The following is a 16,638-nucleotide window of genomic DNA, read 5'->3' as shown; positions in this document are numbered from 1 at the left end:
GGTTTTTTGCCTTCCTCTGGAACAACTTGCAGAATAACAGGCTGAACTGGATGGACAGATGTCTTTTTTCAGCCTTGTAAACTACAGTTTGATACTATGTAACTTTTCTTGGCTGCCTATGAGGCCATGGTTGGGGTACTATTTCTTCTTATGCAGTGCACAGTTTTTTTGGGGAAAAAATATATGGAAATTGGCACATCTTACATCTGCTGACATTAGATAGGCTTAGGAAAGCTAATTTGAATACCTTTCCCAAAAACCCACAGGGGCACTGCCTGGCCTACAATGCTGTGCACATGTATTACTTTTACTAGGTGCTCTCCGAAATGTGAAAGCGTACCTGCCAGACAATTCATCTCTCTCGCTTGACTTTGCTTGCTACATTCCTCTTCATTTTTAACAGAGTAAGAAATATAAGACTAAGAAATGTAAAAAAATATATATATATCACCTTTTGACATAACAATATGGAATGAGTCAGGCTCTGTTCAGGTTAAATCTGATGGTTTTGCACACAAATTTAATCAGTTTTGTCTACGATTGTGTTCAGTGTTTCAGTTTTTTTCTGTGCAGATGCAATAAATTGTTGATGCATTTTTGACACGTGAAGAAAAACTGAAGAATAACACTGAACATCTTCAAGCAACCATCAGCAAAAAACTCATTGCATCCGGACGCCTTCCATTTTTCACGCAATCCCCTTTCACTTCTATAGAGCCAGAGCTGCGTGAAAAACGCACAATATAGAACATGCTGCGATTTCTTCTGAACGCTCATATACACATATCCATTGAAATGAATTGGTCAGAATTCAGTTCGGATGATGTCCGTTCACAACATGCATTGAATACGAATGGAAAATTTGCTCACGTGAAAGAGGCATGGGATGTGTTTTGGTGGTGAGAAAATGCTGCAGATTTTGCCGCCAATCAGCAGAGCTAATTTGTGACATAATGTGCATGAATTGCACTCAAATTAACTGAAGCAATCATTACATAGGTATTTGGACATCATAGTCCACTCTGGACTCCCTGCAAGTTGAGAGCTTTTCACAAAGGTTCTTGCTCTGGTGGAACTGGCCTGTCAAAAAAAATTGATGCAAAAATGACAGTTGCTGAATTATTATTTCATCTGTCTCTGTACACCGAGGTACAGTACATCTCATGCCTGCAAAGAACTGGAGTGGATCTGTATATGAGTCTGATTACTGTAGCCCGATAACAGTCCTTGATAGAACATACGAATATAATGAATAAAGCAACAAAACCCTCATTATATGCTGAAATACTGAATGAATGTAATAGGTATTGACTTTATAGATCCTGGAATTCAGTCCCCGGCGCTACAGTGATGATGTCATTCTCAGAGGCAGAAATAATAATTGCTTCCACTATCACCAAACAGAGAATCAATCCATCACAGAGCAGGGAAGCGGACGGCCTGTCAGATGATTACAATGCACAGCTATCTGAGTAATATGAGATATAGAGATTATACGAAATAACTACTGATTTACTTAGTGGGAGGAAATTATGGGACTGAGAAGTAAAATTGATATCTAGCAGACTGAAAAAGTCAAATAATTAGAAGCAAGTGGGAGAGACTCTGTGCACAATGATAAAACTTTTCCTCTGTGTGTGTGTTACTTTATTGACAGAAGTAAATGGATTTTGCATACCTTACAGAACACAAATTTTTTGTTCACTGGAAGGATTGATTGGTTCCACTTCTTCTGCTCCTTAAGTTCACCGTCTAAGCTTAGATAAGGGGGTTATAAGTGAGTAGTCTAAGCTTGGGTAAGTGGGTTATAGGTCAATGGTCTAAGCTTGGGTAGGTCGGTTATAGGTCAATGGTCTAAGCTTGGGTAAGTGGGTTATAGGTCAATGGTCTAAGCTTGGGTAGGTCAGTTATAGGTCAATGGTCTAAGCTTGGGTAAGTGGGTTATAAGGAAATGGTCTAAACTTGGGTAGGTCGGTTATAGGTGAATGGTCTCAGCTTGGGTAAGTGGGTTATAGGTAAATGGTCTAAACTTGGGTTGGTGGGTTATAGGTGAATGGTCTAAGCTTGTGTAAGTGGGTTATAGGTCAATGGTCTAAGCTTGGGTAGGTTGATTATAGGTGAATAGTATAAGCTTGGGTAAATGGTTTATAGGTAAACGGTCTAAACTTGGGTAGGTGGGTTATAGGTGAATAGCCTAAGCTTGGCTAAGTGGGTTATAGGTGAATGGTCTAAACTTGGGTAAATGGTTTATAAGTGAACAGTCTAAGATTGGGTAAGTGACTTATAGGTGAACAGTCTAAGCTTGGGTTGGTGGGTTACAGGTGAACCTGCCATAACCATGCTATCAGTCTTTGTGGTATGAGGAGGCATTGCTTTGAAGCATAGAATACATAGTTACAAAGAAGAAAAGTGTTACTGAATCTTTCCCCATAAAACTAGATATCAATCTGCATAACTGCTCCCACTCTATAATATTCTGCTCGCAGTTCGGACTGCATTTTCATGATGACAGGTTGACTTTACATGAAAAAATAAAGAAACCGAAGAAAAATAAAAGCATAATTTGTCTTCTTTTATGCCATTACATAGGTATTAAAACCACAAATGCCAATTATCATCACATTTCCTTGTGCAATAACCCTTACTTCAGCTTAGTGAATCCTGGCCAATTACTCTAAGGAGCTTAATAATATATTTGCTCATCAGCAAACCCTTGGAGGCTAATTTAAAGCTCCACCAGCTGCTCCTAACATGTTTGCCGTCTGCAAGATTTCCACAAAGATGCGAGGATGCTACAGTGTGTTATGTCATAAGACACCAGCGCTCAGTATTATTTTTCATGTCACTAGCAAGCTTATACTATATTGGACATCTATGTTTGATGGTTCTATTTTAGATAGCTAATAGCTAATACTCAGCTGGCTGTAAAAAGATTATGGTGATATGAAAGCTCAAGAGATATGATTTTGCAGTTATATTTCCTTCATTTATTATTCCATTGTACAAGGGCAAATGCACTGCACTAGATTTGTGCATGTGTCCCCTGGAGACAGTGGCCCACGTGTCTAAATAACCACTCCATTGTGTAATTACCAGTTGTGATTGCCTCCAATTTCATACAGAGGTGCCCATAGTTATGTGCACTGGCCCAAAAAAGAAGACATGGCTTACTGCAATGGGGTATAGCTTCATAGACAGAGGTTGTGGCCTGTGATGCAACAATTCACCCACAATTCTGGCGTAAAATTCTGTCTCAAAAATAGCCAACCAAAATAGATGATATAGAGTTAGACAAAAGTGTCTATCCCTACACCACATTTAACATCCAGCCTGAGCCCTTTCGATAAATAAGGTGCAACTTACACTTTATCTAAAAATGCTACTCTACTTTTCCTATGCCCCCAACTCAAAAATTCGATTGGCCGGTTTGCCCAATTTTTGGGGAAAAATGTGATTCGTCGGTTCGCCAAATTTTTGGGGGAAAATTTGGTTCGATCCGAATCGCGTAAAAAAATGGCTATTTCCTGGCTGGGGAAAGCCTTTATAGTGGTGTAGAACACTGTGCCTTGCAGTAACACGCATATGGAGTCTGCTTTGGTATTGAAATAATACTCCGTATGACATGCAGATGACAGGCGTCACTCTTAGAATCACTGCACACTTCACTTATTATGGCAGTCATGGGCCAAAGCTGACCAAATAACTCAATATGAACTCAGACTTACAGGTCGATGTTAGTGCCAGGTATAAAGAACCGTGCAGAGGCCCAAGATCCTACTGTAGCGTGAAAAAGCACACTCCTTTTACACGTTGTCAGCTTATTCCATATAAATGTCTACAGAACCTGTTCTATTAAACGCTTAAAGGGCTTCTACACCAGAAATACTGTTATGTAGCTGACTGACATTAGCGATGCGCTAATGTCCAGGACTACTTAACAGTATATTTCTAACATTTGTCCCTGCAGCCGTTTTTGTAAAATAAGCACTTTTATAATATGCTAATGAGTTTCTAGGTGCTATGTGGGCGTAAAATCCGCAGGCGCGGGATTTGGTCTGCGATGCAGGGAACAGTGACATCAATCAAGAGGTGCGGGGTGGGCAGAACAGAGGACCTGGGCGGGATAAAGCGTGAGTAGACGGAGCCTCTAGGTGCTGATTTTTTACGCCCACATAGCACCTAGAGGCTCATTAGCATATTATAAAAGTGCTTATTTTACAAAAAAAAAACGGCTGCAGGGACAAATGTTAGAAACTTACTGTTATGTAGTGCTGACATTAGCGCATCGCTAATGTCAGTCAGCTACATAACAGTATTTCTGGTGGTAGAAACCTTTTAAATAAGAAGAGCCCCCCCCCCCCCGACAGAGTGTCAGCAGTAAGTTTGTGTTGACATCAATGATTATTTTGCCCTTCCTCTGATCCGTCAGAACAATAACCCCCAAAAAATGGATCCTGTCTGTGGAACATCCGCCTTCACTCGGTCAGCATTTGGTGAATAATCTTTCAGTATTGCTAATGCCAAAAAAACAGGAGTGGATCCAAAACAGACATGACACGTGAACGGAATATTTGCAAGTCTTCTGTGTTTTGTACCCACTACTGCTTTTGGCTACCAAATCATAAGCTAATTCTGATGGGACCATACAGGCCTTACAGCTGCTACACAGAGAGAATCCATTGTGCGTCTCATTTTACCTTCCTTCTGACAGATCAGAAGAATGGTCAAATAAATGATGATGTCAGCCAACCAAAAAGGCTAAATAGTGGCCCAGTCATGAAGTGGAGAGGGTGGGAACAGCATGAAAAGTCCACAGATTGGCCCTATGAAATAGTGGTGAGGTGGAAGCAGCATGAGGAGACCACAGAGTGGCCCAATGACAGAGTCTAGGTGGTAGCAGCATCAAGAGGCCATAGAATGGCACAATAACAGAGTGTGGATATGGCGACAGCATCAGGAGGCCACAGAGTGGCAAGGTGACATAGTGTGGAGGAGCCAGCAGCATCAGGAGGCCACAGAGTGGCACAATGATAGATTGTGCAGGTGGCAGCAGCATGAGAAGGCCACAGAGTGGCATGATGACAAGAGATTGTGGAGGTGGCAGCAGCATGAAGAGGCTACAGAGTGGCACAACGACAAAGTGTGGAGGTGTCAGCAGCATGAGGAGGCCACAGAGTGGCATGACGACAAAGTGTGGAGGTGTCAGCAGCATGAGGAGGCCACAGAGTGACACAACGACAAGATATTGTGGAGGGGGCAGAAGCATGAGGAGGCCACAGAGTGGCACGATGACAATGTTTGGAGGTGTCAGCAGCTCGAGGAGCCAACAGAGTGGCACGATGATGAGAGATTGTGGAGGTGGCATCAGCATGAGGAGGCCACAGAGTGGCACAACAACAAGATATTGTGGAGGGGGCAGAAGCATGAGGAGGCCATAGAGTGGCACAACAACAATGTGTAGAGGTGTGAGCAGCATGAGGAGCCAACAGAGTGGCACGATGATGAGAGATTGTGGAGGTGGCATCAGCATGAGGAGGACACAGAGTGGCACGACTGCAAGGTGTGGAGGTGTCAGCAGCATGAGGAGGCAACAGAGTGGCACGACGACTAAGTGTGGAGGTGTCAGCAGCATGAGGAGGCCACAGAGTAGCACGACGAGAAAGTGTGGAGGTGTCAGCAGCATGAGGAGGCCACAGAGTGGCACCACGACAAAGTGTGGAGGTGGGAGCAGAATGAGGAGGCCACCTCGGCTCGGCACGATTTAATAATACACGTTCTCTGGAAAATAGATTGTCCAGGAATTTCCATAGAAGATTGGGATAATATATTGGCAAATTTAAGTTTAGTTACTTATAATTGTAATCAAGTTTTGGTTCAATTTAATATTAAAAATGTAATAATTTTAATTAAAAAAAATTGTGTTGCCTAAGACAGGAGCGAATCGGCCAGTCTTCTGATTATTCGACGGTGTGGTTGTGATGGAAAATGCATTCCAAAAAATAATTTCTCTTCACTTGGAGACGAATCCTGTCAAGATTGATGCAAGATACTTCTGGGAGAACCTGCCTCACATGAACACGCCTCTAGTAGCTAGAGACAATGAGAAGGCAAAGCTTCAAGATTGCTTGTAGCCCGTAAGAGTTGCGAAGTTCATCAAGATTCAAACCATAACTACAAGCTCCTGGTCTCTTTGTCAGGGAAAACATCATGGATTCCCAGTCATCATGGAGGGGAAGGAGGACATCCTGTGCATTGAGATGGATAGGGTTTTCGGATTCCCCCCACACTATACGGAGGTCTCAGAAATGAACCGCTGCTCCGACAGAAGCTCCTGGAATGTCATGGAGCGTCCCGGTCATCCGGCATCTATTCTCCCCGCTGAAGGATTATTTTGAAAGTGTGTAGAATCCACACGGGGCCCCCACGCTGCAGATTTATCATGGAGACACCGGATTTTATAATATTACATTAATATGTAAAGAAAAAAAATAAAACAAAATGAAGCCCCTCCCCGGCTCCCAAGTGCGATCAGCTACATCGTCATCATCGAGTACTGTCTGCACGTCACTGATGTCCTCCTCAACCGTCTCTGGGTCAGTAGCCTGACCGCTCGCAACACCAGCTCCCACAGCACTCTCCTCATCACTACTTTCCCGCCTAGTGGATGAAAGGACAGAGGCAGGTTGAGGACAGTTGAGGGCACAGGGACCGCTCCGGGCCATGCCAACTAATGGTTGTGTCTGACGAACCCACTGACTCTTGGCTGAGGGTGTCTGATGTAAGTTGCGACGAAGTTGAAGATCGAGTCAACCATTCAAGAACCGCTGGGTTGCTGGTCACGACACAACCGCTAGCTGACACTGGGAGCTCAGCCCCTGCGGCCACGGCCCCTTACTCTGCTGCGACCTTTGCCTGCACAATAAAACATTCTAGGCCTCTGCCACTCCCCTGTGTAGGGCCTGGCACTTCACTGCCTGACATACTGTTAGATGAAATAACCAAATGTTTGCCACTAATACACAGCAAACAGGGCTTTAGAATACATCACTGCACGGCTAAATGGCAAATAGGCCCTATTTTTTTTCTATTTTTACATAAAAGGCTTTTCAACAAATAAGTGCAGCAATGCAAAGCGTATATATTTGTATTTTGCTAGTAATACACAGCAAACTGGCGCTGTAAAGTATCTCACTGCACCACAGAATGGCAATCAGACCAAATATTGTTTTCTATTTTTACACAAAAGGCTTTTCAACAAATAAGTGCAATAATGAAAGGCGAATATATTAGTATTTTGCCAGAAATATATGGCAAACTGGGCTGTAAAATATCTCACTGCACCGCTAGGCGGTAAAGATATTTTTCCTTTTTCCACTAATACACGCAAAATAGGGCTTTAGAACATATAACTGCACCGCTGAGCGGCAAAGATATTTAAACTTCGTCAGCTTCGATTCTCTCATTTCTACCCCCAACCACTGCAGTGAGTTTGCAATTTGTTTAGTAAAATTTTACAAAAAAGTTGCATTAATAAATTTGGCATGAAGCTTGTTAACTATGCCCATTTGCAATCTACATGTCAAAAGTGGTAAGGGTGTGTAGCATTGCAAAAATGTTGGTGCAAAATGGCACCTTCACCTACTTTTGTACTTGCGGTCCAAACCTGAAACTTTCTCCCCATTGTTTTTTGCAATGTCCTTTGAATGTATATGCCAGGAGGATGTACCTCTGGCAGATGTCACTGTATAGGTATTGGGACATTCTTGCCTATAGGCTTCCATATACGTAGGCATCAAAATAAAATGCACACCATGTGGTATACTGTAGCGTTACCCATCTCCAGTCCTCAGGGCTCACCCTCTGGTCATGATTTGAGAATACCCCACAGAATAAATACCTGTGCTGATGCATTGACACTAATCATATCACCTTCTCAATACTAACAAAATCATGAAAACAGGACCGGCAGGTGGCCCACGAAGGACTGGAGCTGATGAACACTGTTATACTGGATGCCTCTGTATGGAAAAGTGTACAGAAAGAAAAGGTTGTACTGGCAAAGGGTGTGCCAACAAACCATTGGGCATTGAGGCCCATTTAAATATAGGGCGAGAACAGTAAACTGAATCTTTGCCATGGTTGAAGGAAAGTCTAGCCACCACTAATGGTCTCATCCAGTAGACCACTCCAGGGGCCATGACATTCATAATTCAATCTAAAGATTATAAAAAGGATCAAAGAATAGACCACACGTAAACTGTAGAACCTGCAAACAGATTTACTAGCACACAATTCACAACATTAGTATATGACCTGTATGACTCTTGCCTCAAGTAACCTACGGTGCATTTTTATCACTTTCTGCATCTGTCTTAAGGTCAGAGGCATGGTGAGGAGGATGCAATCATTTTATAGCCCCCATAGAGCTGACAAATAAGGGAAAGGGTGCCTAAGCAAGAAAAAAAAGCGGGGGAGGGACTTTATAACATATTCTCATCAAATTTGTAACTTATGACAAAAATCAGCTTTGCTACAACTGTAAGTAAATTAATTTCCTAAGATAATACGTGAGGCAAGTAGAGAAAGAGCAACTAAGGATTTGTGGTGTCTTAAACGCATCTTGAATATCTGCAGACTCTCTGTCAGTCTGGACTTTATCTGACGGCAAAGAGCAACTGTGCTCTTTAAGGTTCTTCGGCTGAAAATGTCAGTACAATCTTTTCCCTTGATCAATAGTTCTATATTCTCACTTTTTGGCATCTACTTCTGTACATTCTCTTCTGTGCAGTTTATCTTTTTGGCGAATATGCCATTCTTATCTTCAATCTCAGCTTCCAAGTGAAACTAAACTCACACTCCACTAGTTTGCTGTGAATAATCCCTTTACTTTGTTGTCATTGCCACAACTATCCCTTTTATCTGAGACGTTCAAAATTTATATTTGGGTAACGATCCAGGAAAACTATGTTAGAACATCTATGGACTAAAATAAAATAACGAAAACCAATAGAGATATTAAAGGGGTTTATGGTTTCAGCAGATAAGGATTATTCTAACTATAATAGTAAAAAAAAAAAAAAGTTATGCAATTTTCTTGTGTGCTTTCTTATCAATTTCAAGATCCTCTGATGCTGTTTTTCAACAATACGTTATTGTTAAAGAAGGACTCCCACAAAAAAATGGTATTCTCTCACCTTTTAGAAAGGTGCATGATGTAAGCTGTAGTGAATGTAATCTTCTCATCCGTGACTGTATTTGTGCACTATCCCCTCCCTTCTAATTTTTAGCTGAGTCATGTGACCGACTCTCCGATCTCCAACAGGACAGGAAGTCAGTTACTTCTCTATTTATTCCATTGAGGCTCCCATAGGAATACATAGAGAAAGTGACTTCCTGTCCATACATAAGATGCTGTGTTATTTGGAAGGTCTGATTGCTGGTCACATGACACAGCTGAGAAGCAGAAGGAAGGGGATAGCTCATGAATACAGACACTGGTAGGAAGATTACCTTCACTACAGATTACATCATGTACCTTTCTAGCAGGTCCCAGAATTTTTTTTTTTTGTAGGAGTTCTTCTTTAACTTCCAGAGCAGAAAAATTGTAGATCATATGATGGTCATAACTATGGACACAGCATCACTTGCCCAGGACAGCTTGTTTTTCCATCTGTTGTAGGTATTAGTGTTGGCTGAATCGAAGTTCACAAAGTGGACTTCGATCCAAATTTCTTGAGAAAATGTGATTTGCCACAAAGCTTCGTGGTAGCAAATCAATTTTCTTTAAAATGGCAGTAAAAAAAACAAAAATACTACGTATGGCATTACCACGCCATCCATCATCACACACCGCGTGAGATTTTGCACTGGATATTCATTCAAGATGGTCACAAGCAGACTTTTTGCGATCATGTGACTAAGGTGAGTATTTTATTTATTAATTTTTTTTTAACATTAACCTCTGACAGCCCTCAATGGTCATCTCAGATAAAAGCAGAATCTGAGGAGTTCAATGATGGGGGCAGCGCAATCACTGCTCCCTATCATTGTGCAAGTTACTCACAAACAACTCTAGCAGGTATACAATTAATGATCCAACTGAATGACAGCAAACAAAGATTTTGAAAACCATGAAGAATTTACATAGAGAAGTGCATGATGTATTCAGTTAAATCACCTTTTTATATACAATTGAATCACCTTATTTTCTGAAACCATTATACAGATTAGTCCTTGCTGTTCCCATGAGATAATGATGCTTGTTACTTAAGAATAAGCAGTTTCCCTTGAGTTTGACTTGAAACACAAATAGAAATGTTGGGACAAATATCTAAATTTTCAGCAAAAGGATTGACAATTTGTGCTAAAGGGTCAAAGAAGAAAAGTAATTTCAACACATTTTACAATATAAAAGTGCAATGTATCAGTTTTTTCATAGTCCATTGTTCAATAGAATTGATGAGACTCACATTGTTACCAAACTGATCCATCAAATAAATACCATCATACATTTCTCAAGAGAACGAGCAACCCCATAGGGATATTGGTGGACTGTTAACTTAACTTCAGTGACCATTGCCAGGCAGCTGCTGCCAAGGTGGATTACAATAACGGGATGCATCCCAAGAGGCATAAATGTTCATGACAAGAACTTAGTTTCGCCTCCATACAAATCTTTAGTCAGATCATACATGGAATGTTCTGTTACAATTTTGGGGCACCTGTGCTGTGTACAAACCGGATTCCAAAAAAAAACCTGAATGCAATGATGTGGAGATGGCAAATGTCAATATTTTATTTGTAATAGAACGTAGATGACAGATCAAACGTTTTAATCCGAGTAAATGTATCATTTTAAAGGAAAAATATGTTGATTCAAAATTCCACTAGATTCCAGCTCCTTGGCTCTCAGTACTCTTCATTGGACTTCCGCTCTCAGTCTGTTAACTTCCACACGAATGGCAGGTCACATGCACCACTGTAGCCAGTGACTGGCCTAAGTGGTGACATGCCTCAAGCAGCATATTACATACTGTCGTTACATAGTTGGTACGGTTGAAAAAAGAAATGTCCATCAATTTTAACTGAGGTATGGGTGAGTTGTGAATAAAGAGAAGGGGAGTGATAATGCAGAATTTAACACATTTCCATAGTATTATATATGTTATTAAGTTGTACACTTTTTTTTTTAAACCGTCCACAGTTACTGCTGTGACCACGTCCTGAGGCAGACTATCATATAGATTATATATCAGAGCAACTGGACTTGTTGTATTGTACTGGACTTTCTCAATTAGAATGGCTTGTACAAGAATTCTCCAGCATTAAATACTGGTGAGTCATGCTTCAGTCACGGATGTAAGGTGTTGATTTAATTTGTATGGCTAAAGCTATTGTGTGGTTAAAGTGCCTCCGGAGAGGTGTTAGAGTTGTAGTGTAAGAAGCACACCAAATTGCTTCAGTCATACAAATGCAATCAAGAAATCAAATACATCAAGAAAACAAAATACAAGTCAAGTTGCTCTGACTTATTACTACTGATACACCATGATGAGTGAGAACCTTTATAGACATATTCCTTTAATTCATGGTTCCTCAAATTTATGGTGGAAAATCCTTGTCACCTCTGGAGACTGAACTTTTTCTTCTCCAGATGGAGGCAGTGCGCCCTTGTCTTTTGACCCAGTGGTGACATGCCATTTGGGAACATGTCCCTGCTAAGACCAGGAAATGGATGTGGTGACACATGTGACCCTGTCCGTGTGGAGGTTAAGACCAGAAGTCCAGTGAAGATTGCTAAGAGCCATGGAGTGGGAATAGAGCAGTGGAGAGTAGGTAAGTATGAATTTCTTCACAGGTACTGCTGTTCAAAAGGAGAGGAGATGTTAAAATTAAAACTGGGTAACCCCTTTAAGAGAATGGGTGAATTTCAGCACTAAGGCTAACAAACTTGGGTTTGTTTAGTCTCGAAAAAAGATGGCTTAGAGGAGATCTAATTGTAATGTACACATACATTTAAGAGAGCCCTGGATGATCTCCTGAATCTCCTGACAATTGCCACTTTCATGATTTTTGTAATGGGTAGAATTCATAAAATTCTACTATATGTTACATTAAGTATGTTCATTGTGGCTTATTCCAACATGTCCATTTATATATTATATATTTTATTATAATGATGTGAAGATTGCGGCCATCACCATCTATCTTTTTCCATTTTCGCATGTAGAGTTATCTATAGGTTTATATTTTTATTTGAACTTTTGATATTTTGTACAGCCTTGTTCACATGATGCTGTCTCTCACACCCAGCGCTTGTGCTTGCCTTGATAAGCAGAAGCTCCCAGCCGTGATATTCTTGGCCCAAGAGCAGGGATGCGGGAGTAGGATCATGTGGGGCCATTTTAACCAATGTCTACTGAGAATGATGCTTCAGGTGTGAGTCTGCGAGTTGATTGATTGATTTGTGACATCATGTTACCACCACCCACTAGATGGGGGAGGGTGCATGGGTCTTTATATTTCTCTAAACTCCCAGACCACATTGTTACGACTAAGGAGAAGGTCTCCGAAACGCGTAAACAACAGCTTGTTTGTGATGCTGTTCCGCATATGATGTGATTCAATGAAGAGGAAGATTTTATGGGAAGAATTATAAGTGCCGGAATCGTCCTTTCTCGTTTTACTTTGCCTACGTCCAGGAACTTGCTGGCTTGACTCCGGGCACACGGGATACACCATACCGACTACCGGTAGGTGAGCTGGACAAACGTTATCTATATAGAATTCATAAAACCCTGTAAATTAGTTTAAGAATTAGCAATCCAGATTTTTTTCTGACTTCAGTCTAATTGTGCTACATAAGACTGTTTTACTAACTTTATATTAATGTGTTAGTATAATGCCTTTTTTGCCTCCTGCAGGACAGTTTTTATTGTACAGTATATTTATGAATTTTGAATCCAGGAAATGCCAAAGCTTCTATCCATTCCTTTATCATCCTAACTGCACACATTTTAAAATTAGAGGCAAATTTATGGAAGATTTTATATCACCATCTTTTACAGATGAAGAGTGGGATGACTCAAGCTAAGGTACATTATTATCCTGATGAGATTTTTAGTGTAGGTCCTATTAATTTTGTGGGTTTTAAACCAGGGTGATGAAGCTGAGGCAGTATTTCTATTTGTTTGCAATATACTAGATAAAATGTGTCCTGAAAATCTAGGCAGTTTTTTTATTATCATAATTTTATTCTAGAAGTTTGTAGTCAGTTGATTAAGAAACTAAAAAATTATATTCCACTAGTGTAAGAGTTCTCATCCTACAAATAACCATGACAAACTCTATCTGCAAGTTGTGCAAAATGAACACAAAATGTGTTACCTTTGTACCTTCACATTCATATTTGTCTTGTGATGCAGTCATCTGAACCCAGTTTACTTATTCAGTGCCCCACAGATGAACTACTAATTGATCATCCAACCGTTTTTGTGACTAAGATGGGCCATGTACATGTTATGTTGGGCCAACTCTGTTTCTTCCAAACCCATCATACATATGAGCGCTCATCAATTCATCAAGCATGCATATCTATTTGAGTGGATGAAGGGCAGAAGGCTGCTACTAGACCACAAGAAGAAAAAATATATTTTGCTCCATAAACATATATGTCATCACCAACTCAAGGCCAAGAAACACAATAGACATAATGCTTAAAGCTTAGGATCAGTGATTGGCCATTCTGGAAAAAAAAGTATCTCATGTGTATGGCCAAATATATCCCATGGTGGCCACTTATCTCTTGCACCATGTATCCAGCAAAATCACCTTATAAAATTCAATATGATAAGTTATTCAAAAAGTATCTGGCAGCCTTGTATACATATAAGTTTGGTTTATCACCCAAGCAGAAATTTACTAATCCACAGACATTAGCATCCAACTGTCCCCAATAGGCCTCACAATCTAAGTTCCCTATCAGTATGTCTTTGGAGTGTGGAGGGAAGCAAGAGTACCAATAGGAAACCCACGCGAACACAGGGAGAACATACAAACTCAATGCAGATGTTGTCCTTGGTCAGATTTGAACTTAGGACCCCAGCGCTGCAAGGCACCAGTGCTAACCACTGAGCCACCATGCTGCCCAATATTGTTGACATTTATTGCCTAAGTTGTAAACTTTTAAGAGCATCCATGTTCCTCAACATTTTATTCTACTGAGAAAATGTCACAAAGTTTTTAGATCCCTAGATAATCCAGAAACCACAACCAGACATAGTACAAGCTTCATCTCTACCTTTAAATTGGTGGGCTATTCAAAGATTATGCACCTCTAGCATCCATAGCTGGATCACCTAGCAGTGACATGGTCTACTATTGAAAAGTTTACAGAGCAGAAAAGAACCAAAATTAAAATTCTGCTTTTGGTTTATGCCTGCACAATTCCGACCTATTAACTTTAAGGTCCAGCACTTCTCCTTTCTATCCACTGGAGTAGCAGAGAAGGTTGGCCTGACCATTAGACTGGTTTCTTGTCCCTTTTTTGATAACCTCCTAGAACCTTTATAAGCCCTGTCTTTGGGATGAACCTGAGCTAAGGAGCCCTCTCCATGACACATAATCTGCCTCTATAGAAGGCATCTGGATATTATTCTTACATTTACTGTGACGCTAGATGAATGACCAATACTTTTATAGCTTTCATTCATGTCCCATATTATTCATCCATTTAACCAGGTCAAGTTTTACCCTTGTGAGATAAAAATGAACAAAAGTACAAGTGCATTCTGCTTGAGGTTCCCAGTGCATTACCCACATAGTCTAGAGTGATATGTGGTTTGCTCCAGCACTACAGATACAAGAATTGCATTTGTTCTATAAAACAACCCTATTTTATATTTACTCAGTCATTCAGATTGCATACTTTCATGCTTGACTGGCCTTTTTTTCTGCCAGACATTGTTCTGATACCTTGAATGTTAAATGTTTAAAACCAGACACTGCTTTACAATGATGTGCTCCACAATTTTAAAGGATATAATATAAAACTTTTATGCTTAGAATCATGCTTAATGCTAGTACAAGAAAGCCTAAAATGGAAATATTTTTATGAGAAAATAATGTCTCTATACCAACAGTGGGATCTAATTTATACAGTAAGACCTGAAGTGAATGTTAACCTGTGATTAACATTTTGTCCAAACTTCTGTGATGATTAGGCATCATATCTGGCTGGTCACGGCAGTGTTATACAGCAGACATCTGCTGGCAGTGTCCATAATCGGAGATATGAACCATGGTATCTGAGGGGTCATTTACTGGGAGTGGGCTGCTCCAGGTGACCAAATGGCTCCCCCGCAGAGATCATAGGAGCCGTTCGGTTGCTATGACATCCTGAAGCCTTGTGAAGGTTCCAAAGCCTGCTAGACTCACTGGAAGCACAGTGATTTTACCACGGACTGCAAAGGAGTCTATTGCAGTCTACAGTATAAGTGAGCTAATGATCGCATGTTCAGGTTGCCTAACGGGGTTAAGCATAAATTTAGAAAAGTCAAAAAAGTTTTAAAAAACATGAAAAACCCAAAGCTTACTGTATACTATTTGTATATTGGCCTATATTTGAGCCTATTGAGCCTATTTCATGACTTATGTTATTCGAATTAAGTATTTACACCAATGATTAGAGCAATTTGTGGCATGCATGTCAGTTTGTAAAAGTGCAGTGGAAAGTGCCGGTGGCTTGCTACTTAGCCAGCGTTTAGGCACATTTATGATTTGAGACAGTGTAAAATTTTATTGCATAATTTTTTGCGCAATCTCACTCAACTGGGGGGGGTGCAGCATAGAAATTAAAGAAATACCCCTACACATATTTAAAGATGCAACAAATTTAGCAACATCATGCAACATTTTGATAAATGTGTTGCAAATAATGGCAAAGCATGGTGGAGTAACCTCCGGCAAAACTGACTAAGAGAATACCACATAATATGATAACTTCCCCGATTGAGCACAATTACAAACAATAAGAAGTAAACTCCCTCTATTGGTGGTTGCAATTTTTGCATTTTATTCTGTATGATCTGTAATGGTAAATTGAAGCTCTGTAACAGAGAACAGAAGTGTGACCATTCTATAGTTTACACGGAGAAAAGCTGCTGCCAGTAGCGATGGTTCTTAAGCCCGCACAAAACATGCACTCAGCTGACCGTCTGGCATTTGCACAGCTGTCTGGTGATCGCTGCCATGTTTATATGGAATAATGATCGGAATGGGTGTTCTTACAAATGCTCATTCGACTAATTATTGCCTTATATAGACCCAACCCTTTTCATGATTCAGTTGTTAAATTAGATTAAAGCAGATCATCACCCCCCACCACCACATCCGCCACCCTCACTTCTTTAGTTGAGTGTATGTGTGCCAAATATCTGTGTTGCTGGAAGTGTAGTTTCTTTAAATTTGTAATCATCTATTATTGTACAAGAAATCGTCAAAACAAGCATTAACTCCATAGTGAGCTTGTGCTGGGCTTGTGCTTATATGCCGTGGCCAATCAGAAGATGCAGAACTACAGTGCAAACAAATGAGACAGCAATAGTGAGGCCTTAGGCTTCTTTACAGTTTATATTACCA

The 16,638-nt window shown here is 40.4% G+C and overlaps 1 protein-coding gene across 9 annotated transcripts in view; it reads right to left on the bottom strand.

The window, feature by feature from the left end:
• NRXN1 (neurexin 1) overlaps positions 1-16,638 on the bottom strand; it is a 1,679,151-nt gene that overhangs the window by 988,199 nt on the left and 674,314 nt on the right. The gene's annotated exons all lie outside the window — the stretch shown is intronic.

This window comes from Bufo bufo, chromosome 4 (genome assembly GCF_905171765.1).
Source record: "Bufo bufo chromosome 4, aBufBuf1.1, whole genome shotgun sequence".
In the NCBI taxonomy this organism is placed as follows: domain Eukaryota; kingdom Metazoa; phylum Chordata; class Amphibia; order Anura; family Bufonidae; genus Bufo; species Bufo bufo.
The sequence above is the reverse complement of the archived record's forward strand: the minus strand, read 5'-3'. Positions and strand labels throughout refer to the sequence as shown.